The sequence below is a fragment of the Rhea pennata genome, chromosome 2, assembly GCF_028389875.1.
Source record: "Rhea pennata isolate bPtePen1 chromosome 2, bPtePen1.pri, whole genome shotgun sequence".
In the NCBI taxonomy this organism is placed as follows: domain Eukaryota; kingdom Metazoa; phylum Chordata; class Aves; order Rheiformes; family Rheidae; genus Rhea; species Rhea pennata.
Window position 1 is genome coordinate 971,220 of NC_084664.1, and position 27,007 is coordinate 998,226.

The window sequence follows — 27,007 nt, forward strand, 5'->3', positions numbered from 1 at the left end:
TGCCCCGGGGGAGGCAGCAGCCGCAGTCCCACGCTGCGCGGCCGCGCACGTGGCTGTATGCACAAAACAGCAGTTTCGTGCTGCCTCTTCGTCTGGGAACTTTAAATGGTTTAAAAACAACGGGCTGCAGCTCCCAGAAACGGGCGTAACCGTTGCAGGGCTGAGCTCGAGGACGTCTCTCCCGGCGAGGGCTCCCCGGCGGCGGACTTGGCCTCCTTGCAACGCCGCGGTGTCGCTTCTGACAGCTTAGCGGGCTCCTCTCAGCTGTGCTGGCAGAAGAGCGGGTATTTTTTAACAAACATCGCCACGTAAAAATATGCTGTTTTCGGCTAAAGGTATTTTCAGTGTTAATAAATGGCGCCCGAACAGCTAAGCGCCCCATTCGCGTGCCCTTCGTTTTTGCACCATGGGGCTTTGGTACGCCAGTCTTTCCTTAACAGTAGATTCTTTTTTCTCCTCCAGTTTTGGCCTGATTTTCCTCTCCGAACAAGAGGCCGTCTGTAGCCACCTACTAGAGCAGAGATTATCCATTTCTTTGCACTTGAGCCTTCGGGCTGGGCAGCCCCAAGGGATTACCATAGGATTATTTGGTAATAAATATCCATATTTGTAATATTTGGTTACAAATCACATCCTAATACTCTTTAATGGCTGGGCATGTTTGCCATACAAACAAGAAACACCTCTTTCGTCACCGTCCCTCCAAGACTTGTTCCCAACCTGTTAATCTGGCTGGACGAGGCAGCACAGAACCGATACTCGAATCAACGTTCTTGCAGTGCTCCGCCGAATGAAGGTGCTGGCTCTCTTCTCCCAGGCTGAAGCCCGATTTTCCGTGGCAGCGCACCGAGAATTTGGTACCTGTCTTTGTCAACAAGGCTGTGAGCAAAGAAAATTAAAAAAAAATATATGTATTTTGTTGCAAGCTTCCTACTTGGGCGGGCACCGTCATTGCAATGAAGCTGGAGCGGGGGTTGTGGTGGCTGCAGCTCAGGACTGCTGGAGGCGGTGGCACAAGTCCAACAGCTCAGCGGGGCTCAGCCCGCCGGGCGAGCGCCCCGGCGAGCCCCACGGGCTGTGGCGCGGACGGGGGGCAGAGCGGGCGCCCCCCACCCCACGGACGCGGGTTTCGCCGCGCACGGAGGCGCCGGGGCCGCTCGTCCCGGGTGGGACACGGAGGGAGCCCGTCCTCGAAGGGCTCTCGGCGCGCCAGCGGGGACCGCGGGGTCGGGGCTGCTTTCGCAGGAGGCACGGCCCCGCTGCGGGACCTCCGCATTTAGGTCCTACGGCTCTTCTCAGCGGTTCGACATTTTGTTTCTCGGGTTTCCTGGGGAATTTGTTACAGACTAGCATCTAATCATACTCTGGTAGGAATGACAGCTCACGTTTAACAGAAATACTGCTAATACTCAGGTCTGGAATCGTTTAATTCAAAAGCAGATGCTTTCCCAAAGCAATGGATTTATTTAAGTACTAATTTTAGGGAAATATTTGGGCTAGTTACAACCAGCACTATTCTGCCAGCATGTAAAGCTGCGTGTGCTGCGTTCCTGGCAGTTACGGCAAACTGCTTATCCCTTATCTCCTTTTCCAAAGACTCCGTGGTCAAGTGAAGGAGACAACAGGCATCAGCGCCTATTCCCAGACAGAGAATTAATCCATTGACTTTCAGAACTGCTTTGGGGCTGACACTGGCAGAAGTTGTCCACGAACAAAATGTGGGAGGGATGGCCACGTGGGACACAGCTACGCATAAAGCTCCCTTTACAAAGCTCTCTCGGCAATGAGAGTCACACTGCTCTAAAAATAAGAGGTTCTCGGCGGGCTAAAGCAAGAACTACGAAGGTTTGCAAGGGCTCTGCGAGCAGGAGCTGATCGTTATCCTTCCCTCATCCAGTTGCATTTGGGGGGTTACATAAACCACAAGCATGGCCTGCAGTTCGCTAGAAAGTGTTTTTCCTAAATTCTTTGAAATCTGCACAGAGCACAGGCTCTTCTTACTAGCAGACCAACAACAGTGGTTTCTTTCATGGGCGGTGGGAGGCCTGCAGGTCACCCCTGAGGCCGTGCTAGTAAGGCCTTAAATACCCCGTGACCTTCCTCCGGGCGCTGCCGGACCCGGCGCTTTTCCAACGTGCTGCTGCCGCCTCTCCGGTTTCTTCCGTTGCTGCCTTCCCCGAGGTTGCCTGAGCCTGCGGCAAGCCCGCGCCTGGCCGACCCGCTCCGGCGGCGCCGTGGCTGTCCGTGTGCGGCGCAACGACCTCGCGGAGTTTCGTTTGATCTGTGAAATAATCCTCGAGGCATTCCAAGTTGTCAGGCCGGCATCTCCTCTATTTTCCTGTGACGTCTGTCTCCGTGTTCCTGAAGGTTTCTCTCCATTCCCAGCTTTCCGCTGCCAGTAGGTCGCTGTGCAAGAGCTTTCCGATCGCGCGGTTTCACGGCTCTCTCGTAATCTTTTTAGCGCCTCTTCATTTTCCCCAAGCTCGCTCCGTCTGCGAGATCTGCTGTTTATTGACTGAAGCTGGCACTGAGACTTCTATTTTTAGAAGTTTTTATCACTTATTTTGTAGCCTTTCATGCCCATAATTTCCTCAGCTGCAACAAACCTTCTAGAAATAAAATAATTAGGGAGTAGCGTAGATCAGGCTGCTTCGAGTCGCTCAAAGTTTGTTTTCCTTCCTTTGCAAGGCAATCTTTAATAAAGAAACCGGTACGCGGTGAAGTGCTGTGGGTCATGATTCATTCGGCTTTTCAAAAACCCGAAAACGGCGCGAGCGGGGCTGTTCGCTGGCCTGGGTCCTGCCCGGGGGGACGCGGCCGGTCTTTGCGATGACGCTCCGCTCGCAGAGCTGTGCCTGAATTTTCCTGTATTTCTGCTTGTCAACCGCCATGCTTTTTTTTTTTGTGGTAATTCCTGCTGACTGCGAAAATCAGCCGCCAGAATAGTATGTCGCATCCGTTCCCAGCAGCGCTCCTTTGCTGACCCCTAACCGCCGTTCCTGCTCCCTCGAGCACGCCGGCCTCCGCGACTGCCGCGACGTGCCGCCGGGAGCTCGCGCAGCCTTCTCGCCGAGTTCAACGCCTGGACCCGCTCGGGCTTTCTGGGGTCTTCTGGCTTCTCTCCCCTCTCCCTCCTTTCCTGAGTTTCACTCTCCGCCAAGATTTTTTTTCCATCAGATTATCGTTATTTTCCAGGCTCTGTATGACTGATTCGGATTTCTGTTCCAAGCAACCGGAGTGCGTTTCCCCCCTCGCCCCCGCCTTGCCTAAAGTCTCTCATTTCTGGAAGATGAGTAAGAATTTAAATGGGAATCCTCACCCGTTGGAAGGAGAGCGCTGTGATTTCTCCCAGCTCGCATTTCTTTCTAAAGTGAGAGCAGAAAGATATTTCGGGGGAAAAGTTGCTGTTTGTAGCCTTTGAGCATGGGCTTTGGATATTCTCTGGATCGCGTCCTTTCTTTTCTTTTTCTGTTTTTCCAGTGGCAATAATGAAATTTCACGGTCAGGTCTCTAGGTCTGTTACGGAGTCCCAAGGGAGGAAACAGTCTTCAAGAAACTGTTTACTTCTTTTCTTTTCCAGAAAGCTCAGGTTTAACAACATTGTAATTAAATTTTTATTTGGCAGATTGAGTATCATCCTCCAGCATTTCCAAGCAACCCTTATTGCTAATGTCATCCACCCCCTGTTTTATACATAATTGAAGCAGCTCTCCCTGCTGCAGCTGCACCGTTGCGGCGTGGTGCTGCTCTCTCTCACTTCCCTCGTTTGGGCTAGCCTCTGGCAGTTACGCCGTCACCCCAGCCAGTGCCTCGCTCTTTTTTCTGCTCTGATTTTGGATGTGAGATAACTCCTCGGAGATCACCTCTCTAACCCCGCCTCGGGAGCCAGCTGCTTTGTCGGGTGCGCATCTTCTACGCCGCTTCGGCAGCCAGGTTTTGGGAGCTGCCAGGTTTGGGGTTTTTCAGAAAACCTTTCCACGTTGCTGGAAAAACTCCGCGTAACGGAGCTATCAGCTGTGAGTGTCTTGGCAGGTCCCCCTCCCGGCTCAGGGAGCGCCCGCGCCGGCCAGCCCGGTGCCGCGCAGAAACGAAGCTTTTGCTCGGGAAGGGCTGAGCTCTGTCCCTGCTGCTGACGCGACACTGCCTTTCATCCGCACAGAGGGCTTGCTTCTGGCCTAAAAAGATGTTTTTCGTGCAATTTTCATGTGCAATTCGTATTTAAGACTAGGGCGCGTCAATGAACGCTCCACACCGTTTATTTGCATGTCTGGAGTTAAGGGTGCGCAAAACGGGACCAGAAGCGGCTGCGCAGCCCCACGTGAGCATCAGGCATGAGGCCTTTCCAGCCCACATGTCCTTCACGGGGTTGCGCGAGTGGGTTAGCTGCCCCAGCCGAAGATAAATGACAGAAAATGCCTTGGGACTTCTTCAGGCAGCCAAAGTGCTCGCGGCCGTTTCTGTGACCCGTGGGGAATTCAATTCTGAAGTGACGGTATCGTTTCAGAACGAGAGCTTGAGCATTACTGCACACAGTCCTGACTTCTTCCTAGTCTGTGAGTAGCAGGAACAATAAATTGTCAGCGATTTAAAGAGGAATAAGATGAAGTATTGCAAGCACTGGATCACAGGTGAGTGAGGTAGCAAACGTATGTAAGTGACGTGGTCTTGCCGAACACAGTGCCCGCAATACGCTCCCGTGCTGCCGCAGCAAAGGATGCTGGAAAATCGGAGCAGGGAGGGTAGCCACAGAAAGAGAAGAGCATGTGAAGACACATTGGAGAGATTGGCCTCGTTTGCCTTAGGAAAAAGGAAAGTTAAAGGGATGAGATGAGAGTGGAGAAAATACTGAACAGCCTAGCGAGGGGAGAGCGGGAACTTTCCGTTTCTTCTCTGCTGTAGCACAGAAACAAAGGAATTAGAAAGCAGCACATTTCCACGCTAGTAATTTGCACATGTGCACTGCGTAACTCGTTGCCACAAGAAAGTGTTGCCACTGGCTTATTAGGACTCAGAAAGGGAGTGGGCCACGGGCTCCCGGGGATGCCTGGAGCAGTCGTAATGACCGGTACGGAAAGGGTAATAAACCTCACGTCTCAGACCTTGAGACAAGGCGGCAATCAGCGAGCAGGATGATCACCCCCCTCTGGGTCTGCCAGGCTGGCTGTGTCTGTCCTGTGCAACCACCAGAGACAAGATGCTACACTAAGATGGTGTGAGGCTTGGCTGCCTTTAACAAGTCCTTCTGCTCAAGCAAGACCACGTCCCCCGTGAAAGATGCACGTCAGCCTTGCAGATACCCACGTCCTTCGTCTCGCTGTCCTCATGTTTTCTCCCTACAGCCTCTAGATTAGTGATCAAAAGCTTCCCCTCGTATGTTCCTTGTGCCTTATCCTGTACCTGATCAGGTGAGAAACTAAGAGAACAGCAAAACTCGAAGGAGGGCTGGACCTCTGAGACACTCCCCTTGCAGGCGAGGGATCAGGTCTGCACGAAACTCCTTGCAGACCTGCAGGACCTAGGGGAGCTGGGCTCTTTGCAGCTCATTTTCCCCGAAACATTTCTTCTTCCGCCTCATTGTGTGGTTTTTGTCAGTCTTGATTGCATGCTCTGTCTGGTTCAGGCTGGAAGCTCCTTGGGGGCCTGGAGACCTCTTACTCTCTCTTGTCCCAGAGTGTCCCGTGCACCAGAAGCAGGACAAAAATAGCAAATAGCAAATCACAATCAAAGTGATCATCAGTAATTTGAGAGCTCCACGTTTCATACAGCAAAGGAGAAAGTGAGTGTGGCTTCACTAGGGGAAGCTGCGCAGAGCTAAGAACATGATCAAAATCCCCTCTCTCCTCCACTTGTTAGTTTGAGGTGAATAATTTTATTGAAAGGCAAATCCTTTAATCCGCAGATATAAACCAAAAGAATAGAAGAATTGCTTAGGATAGAGTGCATCGTATAGGGTATATACTGTATGTCCTTTTCCTTATTTAATCAAACATGGGCCCTCCAGCTGTTAACCTATTTATAAAAGGTAATTCAAGGCTACGCACAGACTCCTGAGGACATTTCTATCTTCTCATTGCAGCATAGCTTCAATTTTGCAGCCTCAAAATAATCAGGCCAGGTTTATGGAGGCCTAGACTACAGAGCAGAGCGGCTCTCCCAGCCTGACGCTACGCGCTCTCTCCAGCTCGGAGGAGCAGGATTAAGCCTTCCAGAAGGCCAGGCATCCCTGCGCTTTCCAGGATAAGGCTCTGCTTAGTTAAAGGACAGCGCAAGTATCTGCTGCTGCGCCATGGCAAACCCACGCACCCTGACCTGCCCAAGTTCTCCTCTTCCAGCGTGGGAAATTGGGTCACGCGCCCCGTGCGCAGCACAGCACAGCACAGCACAGCACAGCACAGCACAGCACAGGGCAGCACAGCACAGCACAGCACAGCACAGCGCAGCACAGCACAGCACAGCACAGGGCAGCACAGCACAGCACAGCACAGCACAGCGCAGCACAGCACAGCGCAGGGCAGGGCAGCACAGCACAGCGCAGGGCAGCACAGCGCAGCACAGCACAGCACAGCACAGCGCAGCACAGGGCAGCGCAGCACAGCACAGCACAGCACAGCACAGCGCAGCACAGCACAGCACAGCACAGCACAGCGCAGCACAGGGCAGCGCAGCACAGCACAGCACAGCACAGCGCAGCGCAGCACAGCACAGCACAGCACAGCACAGCACAGCACAGGGCAGCACAGCACAGCACAGCACAGCACAGCACAGCGCAGCGCAGCACAGCACAGCACAGCACAGCACAGCACAGCGCAGCACAGCACAGCACAGGGCAGCACAGCACAGCACAGCGCAGGGCAGCACAGCGCAGCACAGCACAGCACAGCACAGGGCAGCACAGCACAGCACAGCGCAGCACAGCACAGCGCAGCACAGCGCAGCACAGCACAGCACAGCACAGGGCAGCACAGCACAGCACAGCGCAGGGCAGCACAGCACAGCACAGCACAGCACAGCACAGCGCAGCACAGCACAGCACAGGGCAGCACAGCACAGCACAGCGCAGGGCAGCACAGCGCAGCACAGCACAGCACAGCACAGCACAGCACAGCACAGCACAGCGCAGCACAGCACAGCACAGCGCAGGGCAGCACAGCACAGCACAGCACAGCACAGCACAGCACAGCACAGCACAGCGCAGCACAGCACAGCACAGCACAGCGCAGCACAGCACAGCACAGGGCAGCACAGCACAGCACAGCGCAGGGCAGCACAGCGCAGCACAGCACAGCACAGCGCAGGGCAGGGCAGCACAGCACAGCACAGCACAGCACAGCGCAGCGCAGCACAGCACAGCACAGCACAGCGCAGGGCAGGGCAGCACAGCACAGCGCAGCACAGCACAGCACAGTGCAGCACAGCACAGCACAGCACAGCGCAGGGCAGGGCAGCACAGCACAGCACAGCACAGCGCAGCGCAGCACAGCACAGCACAGCACAGCACAGCACAGCACAGCGCAGGGCAGCACAGCACAGCACAGCACAGCGCAGGGCAGCACAGCACAGCACAGCGCAGGGCAGCACAGCACAGCACAGCACAGCACAGCACAGCACAGCACAGCACAGCACAGCGCAGCGCAGCACAGCACAGCACAGCACAGCGCAGGGCAGCACAGCACAGCACAGCGCAGCACAGCACAGCACAGCACAGCGCAGGGCAGCACAGCGCAGCGCAGCACAGCACAGCACAGCACAGGGCAGCACAGCACAGCGCAGCACAGCACAGCGCAGCACAGCACAGCACAGCACAGCACAGGGCAGCACAGCACAGCACAGCGCAGGGCAGCACAGCGCAGCACAGCACAGCACAGCACAGCACAGCACAGCGCAGCGCAGCACAGGGCAGCACAGCACAGCACAGCACAGCACAGCGCAGGGCAGGGCAGCACAGCACAGCACAGCACAGCACAGCACAGCGCAGCGCAGGGCAGCACAGCACAGCACAGCACAGCGCAGCACAGCGCAGCACAGCACAGCGCAGGGCAGGGCAGCACAGCACAGCACAGCACAGCACAGCACAGCGCAGCACAGCACAGCACAGCACAGGGCAGCACAGCACAGGGCAGCACAGCACAGCACAGCACAGCGCAGCACAGCACAGCGCAGGGCAGGGCAGCACAGCACAGCACAGCACAGCACAGCACAGCACAGCACAGCGCAGCACAGCACAGCACAGCACAGGGCAGCACAGCACAGCACAGCACAGCGCAGCGCAGCGCAGCACAGCACAGCACAGCACAGCGCAGCACAGCGCAGCACAGCACAGGGCAGCACAGCGCAGCACAGCACAGCACAGCGCAGCACAGCACAGCACAGCGCAGCACAGCACAGGGCAGCACAGCACAGCACAGCACAGCGCAGCACAGCGCAGCACAGCACAGGGCAGCACAGCACAGCACAGCACAGCACAGCGCAGCACAGCACAGCACAGCACAGGGCAGCACAGCACAGCACAGCACAGCACAGCACAGGGCAGCACAGCACAGCACAGCACAGCACAGCACAGCGCAGCACAGCACAGGGCAGCACAGCGCAGCACAGCACAGCACAGCGCAGCACAGCACAGCACAGCGCAGCACAGCACAGGGCAGCACAGCACAGCACAGCACAGCGCAGCACAGCACAGCGCAGCACAGCGCAGCACAGCACAGGGCAGCACAGCGCAGCACAGCACAGGGCAGCACAGCACAGCACAGCACAGCGCAGCACAGCACAGCACAGCGCAGCACAGCACAGGGCAGCACAGCACAGCACAGCACAGCGCAGCACAGCACAGGGCAGCACAGCACAGCACAGCACAGCGCAGCACAGCACAGCACAGCGCAGCACAGCACAGGGCAGCACAGCACAGCACAGCGCAGCGCAGCACAGCACAGCGCAGCACAGCACAGGGCAGCACAGCGCAGCACAGCACAGGGCAGCACAGCACAGCACAGCGCAGCACAGCACAGCACAGCACAGCGCAGCACAGCACAGCGCAGCACAGCACAGCGCAGCACAGCACAGCACAGCACAGGGCAGCGCAGCACAGCACAGCACAGCACAGCACAGCGCAGGGCAGCACAGCACAGCACAGCGCAGGGCAGCACAGCGCAGCACAGCACAGCACAGCGCAGCACAGCACAGCACAGCACAGCACAGCACAGCGCAGGGCAGCGCAGCACAGCACAGCACAGCACAGCACAGGGCAGCACAGCACAGGGCAGCACAGCACAGCACAGCACAGCACAGCGCAGCACAGCACAGCACAGCACAGCACAGCGCAGCACAGCACAGCACAGCGCAGCACAGCACAGCACAGCACAGGGCAGCACAGCACAGCGCAGGGCAGCACAGCACAGCACAGCGCAGGGCAGCACAGCGCAGCACAGCACAGGGCAGCACAGCACAGCGCAGCACAGCACAGCACAGCGCAGCACAGCACAGCACAGCACAGCACAGCACAGCGCAGGGCAGCGCAGCACAGCACAGCACAGCACAGCACAGGGCAGCACAGCACAGCGCAGCACAGCACAGCACAGCACAGCACAGCGCAGCACAGCACAGCGCAGCACAGCACAGCACAGCACAGCACAGCACAGCGCAGCACAGCACAGCGCAGCGCAGCACAGCACAGCACAGCACAGCACAGCGCAGCACAGCGCAGCGCAGCACAGCACAGCACAGCACAGCACAGCACAGCGCAGCACAGCACAGCGCAGCGCAGCACAGCGCAGCGCAGCGCAGCACAGCACAGCACAGCACAGCGCAGCACAGCACAGCACAGCACAGCACAGCACAGCACAGCACAGCGCAGCACAGCGCAGCACAGCGCAGCGCAGCGCAGCACAGCGCAGCGCAGCGCAGCACAGCACAGCGCAGCGCAGCACAGCACAGCACAGCACAGCGCAGCGCAGCGCAGCGCAGCACAGCACAGCACAGCGCAGCACAGCACAGCGCAGCGCAGCACAGCACAGCACAGCACAGCACAGCGCAGCGCAGCACAGCGCAGCACAGCACAGCGCAGGGCAGGGCAGCACAGCACAGGGCAGCGCAGCACAGCACAGCACAGCACAGCACAGCGCAGGGCAGCGCAGCACAGCACAGCACAGCACAGCACAGCACAGCACAGCGCAGCGCAGGGCAGCACAGCACAGCACAGCACAGCACAGCACAGCGCAGGGCAGCGCAGCACAGCACAGCACAGCACAGGGCAGCACAGCGCAGCACAGCACAGCACAGCGCAGCACAGCACAGCGCAGCACAGCGCAGGGCAGCACAGCACAGCACAGCGCAGCGCAGCACAGCACAGCACAGCACAGCACAGCGCAGCGCAGGGCAGCACAGCACAGGGCAGCGCAGCACAGCACAGCACAGCACAGCACAGCGCAGGGCAGCGCAGCACAGCACAGCACAGCGCAGCGCAGCACAGCACAGCACAGCACAGCACAGCGCAGCGCAGGGCAGCACAGCACAGCACAGCGCAGCACAGCACAGCACAGCACAGCACAGCACAGCGCAGGGCAGCGCAGCACAGCACAGCACAGCACAGCGCAGCACAGCGCAGGGCAGCACAGCACAGCACAGCACAGCGCAGCACAGCACAGCACAGCACAGCACAGCGCAGGGCAGCACAGCGCAGCACAGCACAGCACAGCGCAGGGCAGCACAGCACAGCACAGCACAGCACAGCACAGGGCAGCACAGCACAGCACAGCACAGCACAGGGCAGCACAGCACAGCGCAGCGCAGCACAGGGCAGCGCAGCACAGCACAGCACAGCGCAGCACAGCACAGCACAGCACAGCACAGCACAGCGCAGCGCAGCACAGCACAGCACAGCACAGGGCAGCACAGCACAGCGCAGCACAGCGCAGCACAGCACAGCGCAGCACAGGGCAGCACAGCACAGCACAGCGCAGCACAGCACAGCACAGCACAGGGCAGCACAGCACAGCACAGCACAGCGCAGCACAGCACAGGGCAGCACAGCACAGCACAGCACAGCACAGCACAGCACAGGGCAGCACAGGGCAGCACAGCACAGCGCAGCACAGCACAGCGCAGCGCAGCACAGCACAGCACAGCACAGCGCAGCACAGCACAGCGCAGCGCAGCACAGCACAGCACAGCGCAGCGCAGCGCAGCACAGCACAGCACAGCACAGCGCAGCACAGCGCAGGGCAGCACAGCACAGCACAGCGCAGCGCAGCACAGCACAGCACAGCACAGCACAGCACAGCACAGCACAGCGCAGCGCAGCGCAGCACAGCACAGCGCAGCGCAGCGCAGCACAGCGCAGCGCAGCGCAGCACAGCACAGCACAGCACAGCACAGCACAGCACAGCGCAGCACAGCACAGCACAGCACAGCGCAGCGCAGCACAGCACAGCACAGCACAGCACAGCACAGCGCAGCGCAGCGCAGCACAGCACAGCACAGCACAGCGCAGCACAGCACAGCACAGCGCAGCACAGCGCAGCGCAGCACAGCACAGCGCAGCGCAGCGCAGCGCAGCACAGCACAGCACAGCACAGCACAGCACAGCGCAGCGCAGCGCAGCACAGCACAGCACAGCACAGCACAGCACAGCACAGCGCAGCGCAGCACAGCACAGCACAGCACAGCACAGCACAGCACAGCGCAGCGCAGCGCAGCACAGCGCAGCACAGCACAGCACAGCACAGCACAGCACAGCGCAGCACAGCACAGCACAGCACAGCACAGCACAGCACAGCGCAGCGCAGCGCAGCACAGCGCAGCACAGCGCAGGGCAGCGCAGCACAGGGCAGCACAGCGCAGCACAGCACAGCACAGCGCAGCGCAGCACAGCGCAGCACAGCACAGCACAGCACAGCGCAGCACAGCACAGCGCAGCGCAGCGCAGCGCAGCACAGCGCAGGGCAGCGCAGCACAGCGCAGCACAGCACAGCACAGCGCAGCACAGCGCAGGGCAGCGCAGCACAGGGCAGCACAGCACAGCACAGCACAGCACAGCGCAGCGCAGCACAGCGCAGCGCAGCACAGCACAGCACAGCGCAGCACAGCACAGCGCAGCGCAGCGCAGCGCAGCACAGCGCAGCGCAGCACAGCACAGCACAGCGCAGCGCAGCACAGCACAGGGCAGCACAGCGCAGCACAGCACAGCACAGCACAGCGCAGCACAGCACAGCACAGGGCAGCACAGCGCAGCACAGGGCAGCGCAGCACAGCACAGGGCAGCACAGCACAGCACAGCGCAGCGCAGCACAGCGCAGCGCAGCACAGCACAGCACAGCGCAGCACAGGGCAGCACAGCACAGCACAGCGCAGCACAGCGCAGCACAGCACAGCACAGCACAGCACAGCACAGCACAGCGCAGCACAGCGCAGGGCAGCGCAGCACAGGGCAGCACAGCACAGCACAGCACAGCACAGCACAGCACAGCACAGCACAGCACAGGGCAGCACAGCACAGCGCAGCGCAGCACAGCACAGCACAGCGCAGCACAGGGCAGCACAGCACAGCACAGCACAGCACAGCACAGCGCAGCGCAGCACAGCACAGGGCAGCACAGCGCAGCACAGCACAGCACAGCACAGCACAGCACAGCACAGCACAGCACAGCGCAGCGCAGCACAGCACAGGGCAGCACAGCGCAGCACAGGGCAGCGCAGCACAGCACAGGGCAGCACAGCACAGCACAGCGCAGCGCAGCACAGCGCAGCGCAGCACAGCACAGCACAGCGCAGCACAGGGCAGCACAGCACAGCACAGCGCAGCACAGCGCAGCACAGCACAGCACAGCACAGCACAGCACAGCACAGCGCAGCACAGCGCAGGGCAGCGCAGCACAGGGCAGCACAGCACAGCACAGCACAGCACAGCACAGCACAGCACAGCACAGCACAGGGCAGCACAGCACAGCGCAGCGCAGCACAGCACAGCACAGCGCAGCACAGGGCAGCACAGCACAGCACAGCACAGCACAGCACAGCGCAGCGCAGCACAGCACAGCACAGCACAGCGCAGCACAGCACAGCACAGCACAGCACAGCACAGCACAGCACAGCACAGCACAGCACAGCACAGCACAGCACAGCGCAGCACAGCACAGCACAGCGCAGCACAGCACAGCACAGCACAGCACAGCGCAGCACAGCGCAGCACAGCACAGCACAGCACAGCACAGCACAGCACAGCACAGCGCAGCACAGCACAGCACAGCACAGCACAGCACAGCACAGCGCAGCGCAGCACAGCGCAGCACAGCACAGGGCAGCACAGCACAGGGCAGCACAGCACAGGGCAGCACAGCACAGCACAGCACAGCGCAGCACAGCACAGCGCAGCACAGCACAGGGCAGCACAGCACAGCACAGCACAGCACAGCACAGCACAGCACAGCACAGCGCAGCACAGCACAGCACAGCACAGCACAGCGCAGCACAGCACAGCACAGCACAGCACAGCGCAGCACAGCGCAGCGCAGCACAGCACAGCACAGCGCAGCGCAGGGCAGCACAGCACAGCACAGCACAGCACAGCACAGCGCAGCGCAGCACAGGGCAGCGCAGCACAGGGCAGCACAGCACAGCACAGCACAGCACAGCACAGCGCAGCACAGCACAGCACAGCACAGCACAGCACAGCGCAGCACAGCACAGCACAGCACAGCACAGCACAGCACAGCGCAGCGCAGCACAGCACAGCACAGCACAGCGCAGCACAGCGCAGCACAGCACAGCACAGCACAGCACAGCGCAGCACAGCACAGCACAGCACAGCACAGCACAGCGCAGCACAGCACAGCACAGCACAGCACAGCGCAGCACAGCGCAGCGCAGCACAGCACAGCACAGCGCAGCGCAGGGCAGCACAGCACAGCACAGCACAGCACAGCACAGCGCAGCGCAGCACAGGGCAGCGCAGCACAGGGCAGTGCAGCACAGCGCAGCGCAGCGCAGCGCAGCGCAGCACAGCACAGGGCAGCGCAGCACAGCACAGGGCAGCAGCCCCCCTCCTCTGCGACCCCACGCCCCGGGTACAGCTGGCCGGCAGAGCCCAGATCAGGAGATCCCGGGTGTGCCAGCTGCAAGGCGAATCTCACGACCAGTCCGAGAGACTTGACAGGCCTCTGGGATGGCAGGGATCCCTGGCCAAAAATCCGTGCCTGCCGTGGTGCTGGAGCCGGCTTTGATGAGCGTAGCAGCCCCGGCTGGCTTGCGAGTACCTGTCGGTGCAAGGCCTGCACCGCTTTTGTTATCAGCCGCGCGGCAGCCTGCCTGCCTGCCGGTTAACGCCGACCTGCGTGCCAGGCTCGTGGTGGAGAAACGGACGTAAATGAAGCGCGGGAGTGAAAGCTGCAGGCTGGTCCTGCACGAGTATTTAAATGCTCCAGTATGCTCGCAGGCACGGACTCTCGAAGGCGTACGGAAACACGCATTTCTGGTAAATGAATGAGAGTCTGCTGGGCGCTGCAGAAAGTGCTGAGGCAAGTCTGCCCAGTAGGCACTCAAACACTGTATATATACATACATACATACATATATATATATATATATATGTATATATATATATATATATATATATCTGCTCCAAAATTCGTTCTTTATAGAGAGTTCAGACTCATTCCTAACTAACTGCCAAATTGCAGGGCACTCAGTTTTTGGAACTGACCCCTCTCGAGGGCTCTGCTGCGTGTTTGAACTGAGTGAGAGAGCACTGAACGACGCCGAGCTCGTTAGCGGCAGGCAGCTCCTGAAGCAGCGTCGCTGTGGAGCCAGGACCAGCGCCCAGCAGCTCCGCTGTGTTAAACAGTCGCCTCGCCCATTCGCCTCTTGTGCTGCCTGCTTTGGGGCGAGAATGGCAAATGAGGAACCCTTTAAAAAAGGGCAGAGGCTTCTCCATTTGTTACTGTTTCTCTCCGGGTCTTTTGCTGTCAATGCCCTGGAATTAACAGAGCCAAATCTTGCCATATTATCAAGTGTCCTTAATTTGCGCTGAACTCCCATCAAACTGGAGGTGAATGAGCATTTGCTGGAAATGAGCTGTCACTCTGTGACGCCCTCAGCGCGCACAAGCGGCTCGCAGGACACCAGTCAGGCCTGTGCTTGGATCTGCCTCCTTTCTGGCTGCTCTACCTGCCCTGCCGGGCCAACGCGCCTGGCCAGGAGATGAGCCCGAAGCTGGTCCCCTCCCCTTTCTGCGCCCACTTTTCCTTTTAACCAAGCCAGATGGCTTGATTAAAGGACAGACCTATTGCCTGTTAAGCTGCTCTCCCTCCACCTCCCCCATAAAAAAAATAATTTCCCCCCTCTCTCTTACAAGGACGGAAGCGCTTGTAGCACCTTACAGATTTTGTATTACACGATTGAGAGTGGTTCATGCTTCCCTCTCTTTCAGGCCAGTTCTAGCTGAGAAAGGACTGGGGGAGTCTGGAAAAGCAGCACAGAGCAAGCTATGAGCAAGTGGAGAAGTAAGTTATATTCTTTTGATGGATAAACAAAGATAAATGGGAGAGAGGTCTGAATTTTTGCATAGAGGAGGCATACGAGAAGGCAATCTGTCCTAAAGTTTCTCCCGTAAGGCAAAGAGCAGACTTCAGATTTTAAACTAAAGAACAGGGAGGTTTCATATTAGATAGGGCCCTCCAAAAGTGATGCTATGTTCAGGCAGAATAATAAAATAGCCATCCATTTTTCTGGTCAAGCTAGAGTTGTAAGTGCAGGCTCAGCTAAGAGACCACATCCACCTGATATCTACCTTGAAACAAGCCCTGTTGGCTTTCATCCTGTGTCTACATTGGTGGCTCCTGAGGGGTTACAGGATTTTATCTGTGTAGGAGAGAGAGGTGCAGCTCGTGTTACATATTGCCGTTCCCTCCTTCTGGTCAGGAATAAGCTGTTCTGTTCTTCAGATGTAAGCTGAGCTTTGGCCCTGCTCCTTCCAGTGCCAACTCAGCTGGCTTCAGCTGAAGCAATACAGGACCCGGCAGAGCGAGGGAACACAGCTGTCAGCATACTGAGAAGCTATGTGCAATAGGAATAATAATAATAAAAAAAAACTAGCAGCTTAAGACAGGAGCAAGGAGAATGTTGGGTGGAGAAGCTCTGAAGAGGGCGAGATAATCAGAAGAACCTGTTCTCAGTGTGTACAGAGGAAGCGATGGGAGACGGCTGTTTGGACAGCAGCGTTACATTTCCGTGGCACGAAAAAACAACCAGCCCACCACTGGAATGCCATATAGCTGCCTGCACTTTTAATTTGAAAATTCAGGTTTTGTAAAGTTGGCATTTCCTCCTGCAATGAAATGTGGTGGTTTGGATTTTGGTGGACAATTGTTTGCTGCAACATATAGTTTGTAATGGACACACCTATTATATTCAAAAAGCTAAGCCACTACCACCTGTTCTGTTTTACGGTGGTTGGGTGTGCCTTACAGGGATTAGGGCGAGATATCAAAGCTATCACTTGACAGAATGAGGTCCGGACACTTATGACGCCTTAAAACACCAACAGCCTGGCTTTCACGTGACCAGTGTATTGAAGGCTTAGCTTTGGACTCTTACGTTTTCCTTTTTTGCGAATAAATGTAGAGCTTGACAAACAACATGAAGTTCCCTTTGGAGCCAAAAGCAGGGTTAGTCTAGAGGTCAGACCTGCTCCCCAACCTGTCACTGATACAGCCCGAAGCTCTTTGTGGTTTTACAATGTCTACTCCACAGACACAGGCATTACTAGTCTGCACTAGAACCGATGTCTGTCTCGTCTCTGACAGCACCTAGCGCAAAGGCGGTAGAGGAGAACAGACGAGGATTTACTAAGGAGGAGAAAGGAGTCTTTAGGCTTGTGATGATCTGAAGCCCGGGTTAGGCTGGTACAGCCCGGAAATTCAAACCGCTGGCCAGTCATCCCAAAGAAAGCCTTTAGGATGCTATTCTATCTTGGAGTTTAAAAATAGCACGTGGTACAAGCAGTTGTTATATATATGCCTTTCATTAGGCCATGGGGTTTTCCCCGACCTTCTCCTTAAAAGCTGCGGCCCTGGAAGCCTATCCACACTCTCAAGACTTGGGAAGGAAAGCAAGGGGCAGACGCTGCAGCCTCAGCTCTCCATGGGTGCCGTGTGTCCCTTTCCCAGAGCCGATGCAAGAATTGCTTCCTCCATCAAGTGGCCAGATACTGCACACACACCCATTTTTATTTTAATCCCGTCACCGCGCTTTGATTTCCTTATCTAGCAGGCCAGCATGTCACATAGTCTCCTGAGATTTAGTAGCTCCGCAGCTCCCCCCAGTCGGGTGAGTGACACGGGCGCCCTGGGCAAACGCAGGAGCCTTGCAGTACGCAGACACGGGGCGCTCTCCCTCCCGCTCTCCCGGATCAACTCCCCTAATAGCTTGCAACTGTTTAAATCACGGAGCGTGAGCCCGAATATCCCTCCTATGTGGCCGTTGTCATTGTACCAATTCTGCACGGGCTCATTGCCACGTAACTCTTCCTTTTTGCACTCTACTGCATTTCAGCAATGTGCAGGCCCAAAATAATATTAAAAATTTTATTTTATCACCTAAAATGCTAAGATCTTTACATTTCATCGCTATACCTTGTTCTCCTGTCCTGCACGCGAGGAGGATCGTCTGTCTGCACCTCAAGGGCCACAGGGGAACGTGAGCAAAGGTGCAGCTGGTGTTTGCTCCGCACCCCGCTCAGGGTGGGGGGGACCCGCCGTCTGCCCCCGGACACCAGCAAGACCCCCGGCCCTCCAAGGGTCCTCCTGCCCGAGACAGGCATGCGCCCCCCCCCCCCACTCCAGCCATCCCTCCCCCCATCTCCCCTCGGCCCCCCCACTCCAGCCATCCCTCCCACCCATCTCCCCTCGGCCCCCCCCCACTCCAGCCATCCCTCCCCCCATCTCCCCTCGGCCCCCCCCCACTCCAGCCATCCCTCCCCCCATCTCCCCTCGGCCCCCCCCCACTCCAGCCATCCCTCCCCCCATCTCCCCTCGGCCCCCCCCCACTCCAGCCATCCCTCCCCCCCATCTCCCCTCGGCCCCCCCCACTCCAGCCATCCCTCCCCCCCATCTCCCCTCGGCCCCCCCACTCCAGCCATCCCTCCCCCCCATCTCCCCTCGGCCCCCCCCCACTCCAGCCATCCCTCCCACCCATCTCCCCTCGGCCCCCCCCACTCCAGCCATCCCTCCCCCCCATCTCCCCTCGGCCCCCCCCCACTCCAGCCATCCCTCCCCCCCATCTCCCCTCGGCCCCCCCCACTCCAGCCATCCCTCCCCCCCATCTCCCCTCGGCCCCCCCCACTCCAACCATCCCTCCCCCCCATCTCCCCTCGGCCCCCCCACTCCAGCCATCCCTCCCCCCCATCTCCCCTCGGCCCCCCCCCACTCCAGCCATCCCTCCCCCCATCTCCCCTCGGCCCCCCCCCACTCCAGCCATCCCTCCCACCCATCTCCCCTCGGCCCCCCCCACTCCAGCCATCCCTCCCCCCCATCTCCCCTCGGCCCCCCCCCACTCCAGCCATCCCTCCCCCCCATCTCCCCTCGGCCCCCCCCCACTCCAGCCATCCCTCCCCCCCATCTCCCCTCGGCCCCCCCCACTCCAGCCATCCCTCCCACCCATCTCCCCTCGGCCCCCCCACTCCAGCCGTCCCTCCCCCCCATCTCCCCTCGGCCCCCCCCCACTCCAGCCGTCCCTCCCCCCCATCTCCCCTCGGCCCCCCCACTCCAGCCATCCCTCCCCCCATCTCCCCTCGGCCCCCCCACTCCAGCCATCCCTCCCCCCATCTCCCCTCGGCCCCCCCACTCCAGCCATCCCTCCCCCCCCTCTCCCCTCGGCCCCCCCACTCCAGCCATCCCTCCCCCCCCTCTCCCCTCGGCCCCCCCACTCCAGCCATCCCTCCCCCCCCTCTCCCCTCGGCCCCCCCACTCCAGCCATCCCTCCCCCCATCTCCCCTCGGCCCCCCCACTCCAGCCATCCCTCCCCCCATCTCCCCTCGGCCCCCCCACTCCAGCCATCCCTCCCCCCATCTCCCCTCGGCCCCCCCACTCCAGCCATCCCTCCCCCCCCTCTCCCCTCGGTCCCCCCACTCCAGCCATCCCTCCCCCCCATCTCCCCTCGGCCCCCCCCACTCCAGCCATCCCTCCCCCCCATCTCCCCTCGGCCCCCCCCCACTCCAGCCATCCCTCCCCCCCATCTCCCCTCGGCCCCCCCCACTCCAGCCGTCCCTCCCCCCCATCTCCCCTCGGCCCCCCCCACTCCAGCCATCCCTCCCCCCCATCTCCCCTCGGCCCCCCCCACTCCAGCCGTCCCTCCCCCCCATCTCCCCTCGGCCCCCCCCACTCCAGCCATCCCTCCCCCCCATCTCCCCTCGGCCCCCCCCACTCCAGCCGTCCCTCCCCCCCATCTCCCCTCGGCCCCCCCCACTCCAGCCATCCCTCCCCCCCATCTCCCCTCGGCCCCCCCCACTCCAGCCATCCCTCCCCCCCATCTCCCCTCGGCCCCCCCACTCCAGCCATCCCTCCCCCCCATCTCCCCTCGGCCCCCCCACTCCAGCCGTCCCTCCCCCCATCTCCCCTCGGCCCCCCCCACTCCAGCCATCCCTCCCCCCCATCTCCCCTCGGCCCCCCCCACTCCAGCCGTCCCTCCCCCCCATCTCCCCTCGGCCCCCCCCACTCCAGCCATCCCTCCCCCCCATCTCCCCTCGGCCCCCCCCACTCCAGCCGTCCCTCCCCCCCATCTCCCCTCGGCCCCCCCCACTCCAGCCATCCCTCCCCCCCATCTCCCCTCGGCCCCCCCCACTCCAGCCATCCCTCCCCCCCATCTCCCCTCGGCCCCCCCACTCCAGCCATCCCTCCCCCCCATCTCCCCTCGGCCCCCCCACTCCAGCCGTCCCTCCCCCCATCTCCCCTCGGCCCCCCCCCACTCCAGCCATCCCTCCCCCCCATCTCCCCTCGGCCCCCCCCACTCCAGCCGTCCCTCCCCCCATCTCCCCTCGGCCCCCCCCACTCCAGCCATCCCTCCCCCCCATCTCCCCTCGGCCCCCCCACTCCAGCCATCCCTCCCCCCCATCTCCCCTCGGCCCCCCCCACTCCAGCCATCCCTCCCCCCCATCTCCCCTCGGCCCCCCCCACTCCAGCCATCCCTCCCCCCCATCTCCCCTCGGCCCCCCCACTCCAGCCATCCCTCCCCCCCATCTCCCCTCGGCCCCCCCACTCCAGCCGTCCCTCCCCCCCATCTCCCCTCGCCCCCCCCCCACTCCATCTCCCCGCTCTCCTCCCCCCTTCCCCCCCCCCGTCTCCCCCGGCCACCGCCCCGGCCGCGGCCCCGCCCGGCCCCGCCCCCCGCGCCGCACCCTACCCCGCTGCCCTGTCACTGCCGCGCCGCCTCAGCCCCGCCCGCCGCGCGCCCCGCCGCGCCCCGCCCGCGCTCGCGCGGATTGGCTGGGGAGGGGCGCGGCGCGGCGCCATTGGCCGAGCGGCCGCGAGCCCGCCCGCGGCGCCAGCAGGGTTGTGCGCTCGGCCTGAGGCCAGCGGCCGCCGCGCTCCCTCCCGCCCTCCTCCCGCTGCGCGGCCGGGCCCGCAGGGCAGAGCGACACTCGCCAGGCGGCTGCGTCCCGGCGGCGGCCCCCGCGCCCCTCCGCTCCGCCTCCGGTAAGGGCCCGCGCGGCGGCGGGCCGGGCCGGGCCGGGCCGGGCCGGGCCGGGCCGGGGGGGGGGGCGGTGAGGGGAGCGGGGCGGCGCCCGGCAGCCCGCGGCGGCGGCCCGGGGACTCCCCGCGCTTCGCCTGCGGCCGGGCGAGGCCGCTTCCCCCCGCGCCGTGAGGGCGGCGGCGGCGGGGCGGGAGCGGGCGGCGGGAGCGGCCCGGCCCGGCCCGGCTCGGCCCGGCCCGGCGCGGCGCGGGCGTGGCGGCCGCGGCCTGCGCCCCGGCGGCGGCGGCGGCGGCCCCTGGCGCGGGCGGCGGCCCCGGCCCGGCCGCGTTTCGGTTCGCCGACACGCGGCCCCCCGCGGCCCCCCGGTGCGCGCCGAGCCCCGCTCTGCGGCCGCGGCCGCTCCGCTCGCGCGCGAGCTTCCCTCGGCGCCTCTGATGGGTCTTGCTCAGGTTGCTGCTTGTCTCATTTCCCCCCCCCCCCCCCCCCCCATCCCGCTCTTACGGCTCTTACTGTCTGCGAGACAAAACTCACTGATTTTAGCTTCCTTCTTGTGAGGAGAGGGGCATAGTGCAACAATTTTTTCAAAAGTTAGATTTCTGCGTTCCATAGGTCAATAGTTCAGTTGTCTTAGCTGACGATTTTAGCAGTTTACGCAAAAGACTAATTTCATAAAACAATAAACCTCTCGGAGCCTTCTTCGTTTTTAAGCTGGTGGAATAGCTGACCTTTCTCCATTCCTCCTCCTCCTGCACCTACGCTCGTTACACAGCGCGAGGTGCTGACGGAGCTTCGTTTGCCGCCTGGAAAGACAGGACGCTGCTGGACTTGTACAGCTGAAGGACTCATCTCCCCCATGTTACGGCTTAGTCATTCCATCTAATGTTATATAGTGGCCTAACTTACTAGCTTTTTCTTTTTTTTAATGGAAAATGTTGTAATTCAGTATTGTTTAAAGTAGCAAAGCGAGTGCTATCAATCGTGAAGTGACTACTTGGCCAGGCAAACTTGGCTGTGTCAAAATTGCCTGAACTTTCGCCCTACTCCCTATGAGAACTGGTGAAATTTCTTGTTATCCTTTCAGATGCATTTCGGAGGATCTGTGGATTTTTGCCCTGCTCAGATCAAAACAGATGGGCATTTAAATTTAAAAAATAACCGAACTGACGCGCTACTGCAGTAGCAGCAGTATCTTCTGTCTTCTTTGGTTAATAGTTGTGTTCTCAGTGGTGCATAATAAGCACAAAGGTAGGATACTTGATCTGCTTGTGAATGTGATTGACTCCCAAACTGAAGGACACTGATATTGAATCTGTTATACATGTCTCTGCAGAAATTGCATGAGGGGATATATCAAATGATACAAAGACGTGTCAGTGATTTCGTGATTGTGGTGCTCAAAGTCCAGCCAGACCACAGCCTCACCGCTGGTACAGCACCGCGGATCATCGCGCCCGCAATCCTCGAGTGATATTAGGGGAGGATTGAGTCACGGTCATCTTCCGAGAACAAATAGAAGCCTTTGGTAGTATGCTTATGCCAGCAGATGTGGGTTGAAGCTTTACTCTCTGACTGTATCTGATCAGAGTTGGTATCTTTTAAGAAACAGTCAGTTAACATGGTCCTAATCGGTGAGGTGAGGGCCTAGTTTGAAGGCCTGTTGAACGCCAGGGCTCGGCGTTCCTGTGAGGGGATCTGATCTGTTTTAACAGGTTGCCTAACTTTCCGTGGGAAGCTTTGAAGGTTATGAGTAGTCTGTTGTTGTGGGTAAGTGCATCATTATAGCCCTGGCCTGCTGCTTTGTAAGCGTTGGTTGTGTAGGAACAAGACCAAGAGGTGAATAACACAAGACAACATCTAGTAAAGACTGCTGAAACAATTCTGGACTTACCCTGGTATACACGTGGGCAGTGCCCTTACTGTACTGGTAAACATCATTTAAAGATGGCAATGCTCCTTCAAAAATAACTTGGGCTTAGAGTGCTCACTCATTTAACTGCCGGGGAGCTTGTTGGATAACGTCAGCGGTTTTAAGTATCGTTTTAATTAAAAGCCATAATAAAAAGAACTACTTTTTTTTTTTTTTTTTTTTTTTTTTTTAAAAAAAGCACAAGACAACCTGATCAACAGAAATACAAAGGTAATAGAAGCAACTTCTTGTTTCTAAAGGGGCTGTTGGTAAGGCTGTGTTGAGGGTGGGGATATGGCTTGATTTCCATTCTTTAGCCTGTTTTATAAAGTCTGAATAGTTGGTTTAAACAAATTAATTACATATTCTTTCTGGTGTTCATAAAAGGGCTGACACAGCCTTAATTTTAGTGAATAGAGCTATTATTATAGTTGAGATCCCAATCCCCGTGGTAGTTTAGTGGTTACCTCTCTTCCATAGAAATAAATGAATCTGAGCTATTAAATCAGATTTGAATTCTAGCAGAGTTCACGTCTAGTTTTAATGTGAACCCATCACTACTAGCAAGAAAAATCTATGGCTTGTTCTTGCTCTAGTGTATTCTTTTTAGCTTGCCTTCTGTTCACTAAACTCTTTATCGTTATCTTCCGTTAATTAGGCTGTGCTCAAACTATATTTGTTATGACATAGTCACTATGTACATAGCACAGACTTCCAAATTCTGATGTATGCCAAACTTATGACTAAGGGAAACCACTGGTCAGGCAGAGCATAAATCTGTCAAGATGAGTTCAAACTAATTACAATCCACACGAAAGTGATGGTTACTTAAAAGCCAAGATTATGTATGACTGTATCTTGCAGTCCAAAAAAATCCCAAATAAATTATTTAATTAGTCAAGATATAGACTGGGAGATAAAGTTTGAATCTCTTCCTGTGAGAATTAGAGTTCAAGGAGTGTTACTCATCAAACTGTTGCCAGTCTGATTTGTAGATGACAGAATTGTTTTGTGGATGTGTCTGGCATCTCAGGAAAAAGTCAAGAAACTAATATTGCATTGAATGCCAGACTATTTTCTGCAGCTTCATGTTTATACCTCCTGTCCCATCTAAAAAATAAAAAATGCATTTTTTTGCTTAGTCATACCTGCGTGGCTCCCTGATGACTTAACAGTGGTATCGAACAAGATTTTTTTTCTCTTTTGTTTTGTTTTTCTTGAGGGCAAACTAAATCATGCTCGGCTGTACATCAGAGAAATGCAGAGGTCAGTGATTATGGTAGACAGTATGGTGACAGAGCATCTTAAGCATTAACCCTGAGCTGTCATCGCTGCCACCATTATCTAATACAGAAAGTTTGGTTCCCAGAAGAAGGGTAAAGGTACTTTGGGTCAGATTTTTGAGTAGGTGGCATAAAAGCTGGGTTGGACAAAGTACAGCCCATGTGAATAATACTTACAGGTAGGCTAGGAGAACAGGCAAACCCATGTTTTCCTTGTGGTAAACTTCTCCAGCTTCTGACAACTCAGAAGCCAATTTCATGACTTTAGTATTTTGCACATGTAAAAGAATTTCCTAGTGGGAAGAAAATGTCAGTGAAATCAATTGCTGTAGATATAATGCAAATTTTAACTTGGTAGCAATATGAATAAAACATTTTTGGCTCACACTAGCACTCTGTATTGCTTTTGGGGATGCTTCTTAATACTGTTCTTGAAATTTAAATGTTAGAAATTAATGAATTAATTTCTTTATTAAAACCAAGCTGTTCTGGAATTCTAACCTAAAGACTTTTTGGTAGAGATTAGCATGATGCTTAAATAGTATTTAAACTCTGGCACATTTTTCTTTTTAACATATCAGAATGGTGTTACAGGTTATTGGCAAGTGGGAAAAAAAAATATTTCCAAGCAGGATTAATCTTAGTCACCCTCTGAGTAAGTTATAAATTGCATGTGTTGTCATACAAGCCTGTATTCTGCAAACATTGGTGTATTTGATAGCAGAGTGTTTGCTGTTCTAGAAAATCTGTGAAACATGGTGTTAATGGGAAAAACAAGTCTAGTACCTAGATTAAAAAAAATGGATGAATGACTATATATTCAAACCTCATAATACACATTCTTTCCTTTAAATACCACTGGAAAGTGGGAGGATGGTGGGTTATTTATTGTGTTGCTGAACTTGCATCTCCTCATGGAAATGAGGAAGGAGGTTTTGATTTCTTCACTGCTTATCCAGCCTCCTCGATATTAGAAGATACTTCTTGTTGCTCTTTTAGTTTTTCCCTGAACTCTTACGAGTTTTCTTCCTAGCAGAGAGTTGGTAGTCAATTTAGGAGTTCTCCCAAGGAGTAGGAGGAGTTATTAACTCTGAAATAAAGCTAGTCATGGCCGTGTGATTTGGAGAGAACTGGGGGAAGGTAAGGGGACAGGAAAAAAGTAGTGGCATAATCCAGGCAGGTTTTTATAATGCAATAGACCCTGTATTAGCTTTCCTTTAAAAATCTTAGATTTGTAGTCTCAGGGAGTAGTAACTTTTTTTTGTGAAGAGATTTCTGTGGAGACAAACAGAGATTTGGAGTTTTCATGACCTGCCCCAAATGATTGCGCTAGTATGGTGGAAGATTCAATATGGGGGTGGAAATAAGGTTAAGTATTAGGTATATCCCTGCACATGGGATGATGTGACACACATGGCATAGCTAGAGATTAACATGGGATGAGCAGTTCACTTGTGCTGCATCTTGGCTATCAAGCTACTCGTGTAGCTGCAGGAAGCTCCTAGGAGGAGTATGTAGTTAATCACAACCATTAGCATGATTAGGATCCTGATTAAGCCTGTGTCGCTCACTCCCGTTCTCTGCCTGCACTTTGCCCCTTTTATGCGGCGTATTTGTGAGCGTAAGACGTACGGAGGACAATGCGAGTCCAAACCCAAGGGATGGTCACTGGGCTCTTAAATGTACGTAGTCATTCTGGGTTTTATATTATTATAATAGGCAGCTGCTTTAGCAAGCTGTGTTGCTGCTATCTGAACATAAAATCTTAAAGTCAGCCTTTCGTAGACAGAGGGTTGTGGGCAAGATTGTCAGGAATCCAGCTGAACGTGAAGTAGGCTTGTCTTGCTAGTCAGTCAAGTGCTCGCAGCTCACTAATGTTTCCTATCTAGCGAGTATCAGTGTTTCAATTTTAACGCCTCCATCCATATTTGATGATGAAGTGGCATCTTCTTTCTTTTGTTGGATTGGTGCCATCCTCGACTTAATGGGGAGAGCCAATACGGCTGGACGAGTGAGTCACGCGCAGATGTAATCCTGCAGCAAGATGCCCAGTTTTAGACCGAAACTGAGGCCGGGTGAATTGCTTGCAGTTAGGCTGGTGGGATTTTGGGAAGGGCTGATTAGAACTGAAATAAGCCAAAAACCCAAAAGTCATTCTGTAACTCTTGTTCAAAATCTCTCCCCTTTTCAAAACATAATTGTTGGAGAGATACTGTACGTATTAAGGCTAGATCTTTCTGAAAAAGCAGGCTTCTTTCTGCGTGTGGTTAGGTCATACGTTTCCAGCGCATTCCTGCCGGGGAGTGAGTCATTGTTCCTTTTGTAAAATTGCTTTCGGGCTACATCATCCTGGAAAGCTGCTTTTCAGCTGCATTCGGGGTGTTGACGCTTGCTTTAAACAAAGTAAAACTATGAGAACTTTTATCAGATTAATTTCAAAGTATGTTTACATACTCTTGAATTAAGACTTCTAAAGTGCTAGAATATGAGATCAATTCATACTTGCTAGTGAAAATCCCTTGGTGTGGGGGGTGCTGCTTTGTGAACATGCTTGTTTTGATTCCCCCACCCCCCACTTCAACTAATCTATCACTTGTTTCTTGTGCTTAGTGGTATGCCTAACCTTAGCTCTGCTACAGGTATTCTGGCAGTCCGTCCTTCTAGGAGCTTGATACTGAGAGTTTAGTACTGTATTAAGACTTTTAAAAATTTCTATAACAAAACTTATTTGAGGTCCCAGCCCTCTTCCGTGTTGTGCTTCTGTAAGACTGTTATGTCAACACAGCTATTTGTGGACTGTGCTGTAAAATGGGTCAATGATCAGGTGGGATTCCTGGAACTATTTTTAGGAGCTGAATCAGTTCCATTAAAGAGGAGGTAGAACGAAGCAGTTAGTTTGACCTGTTCTTGGCATCTCCTTCTCTGACTTTCTGTTTTTGCAGAAAATGGGATGGAGAAACCCTGTCCTCTGTATGACTGAGTAAGAGCAGTGCAAAGCGTTGAGGCCTCCAAAAAACAGTACATACCTCCTGTTGGAAAGGCAAGGCAAGTCAGAGTGTTAATGGAAATCTGAAAGTTATGCTCTGGTGAGAGTTGTCCTGTAATCCCTCCTGGAGGATACCATGTATTTTCTGCACTTCTG

At 56.7% G+C, this 27,007-nt stretch overlaps 1 protein-coding gene across 10 annotated transcripts in view; it reads left to right on the forward strand.

Annotated features, from left to right (window-relative positions):
• Positions 1 to 20,558: 20,558 nt before the first annotated feature.
• The window catches only part of MAP4 (microtubule associated protein 4), a 142,685-nt gene continuing 136,236 nt past the window's right edge, over positions 20,559 to 27,007 (forward strand). For 9 of the 10 annotated variants that reach the window (XM_062568641.1, XM_062568637.1, XM_062568645.1 and 6 more), the window contains exon 1: positions 20,559 to 20,678. The gene's annotated coding sequence lies outside the window, so the exon portion shown is untranslated. Of the gene's footprint in view, positions 20,679 to 22,781; positions 22,814 to 27,007 lie in introns of all 10 variants that reach the window. The other variant, XM_062568638.1, reaches the window with a different exon arrangement.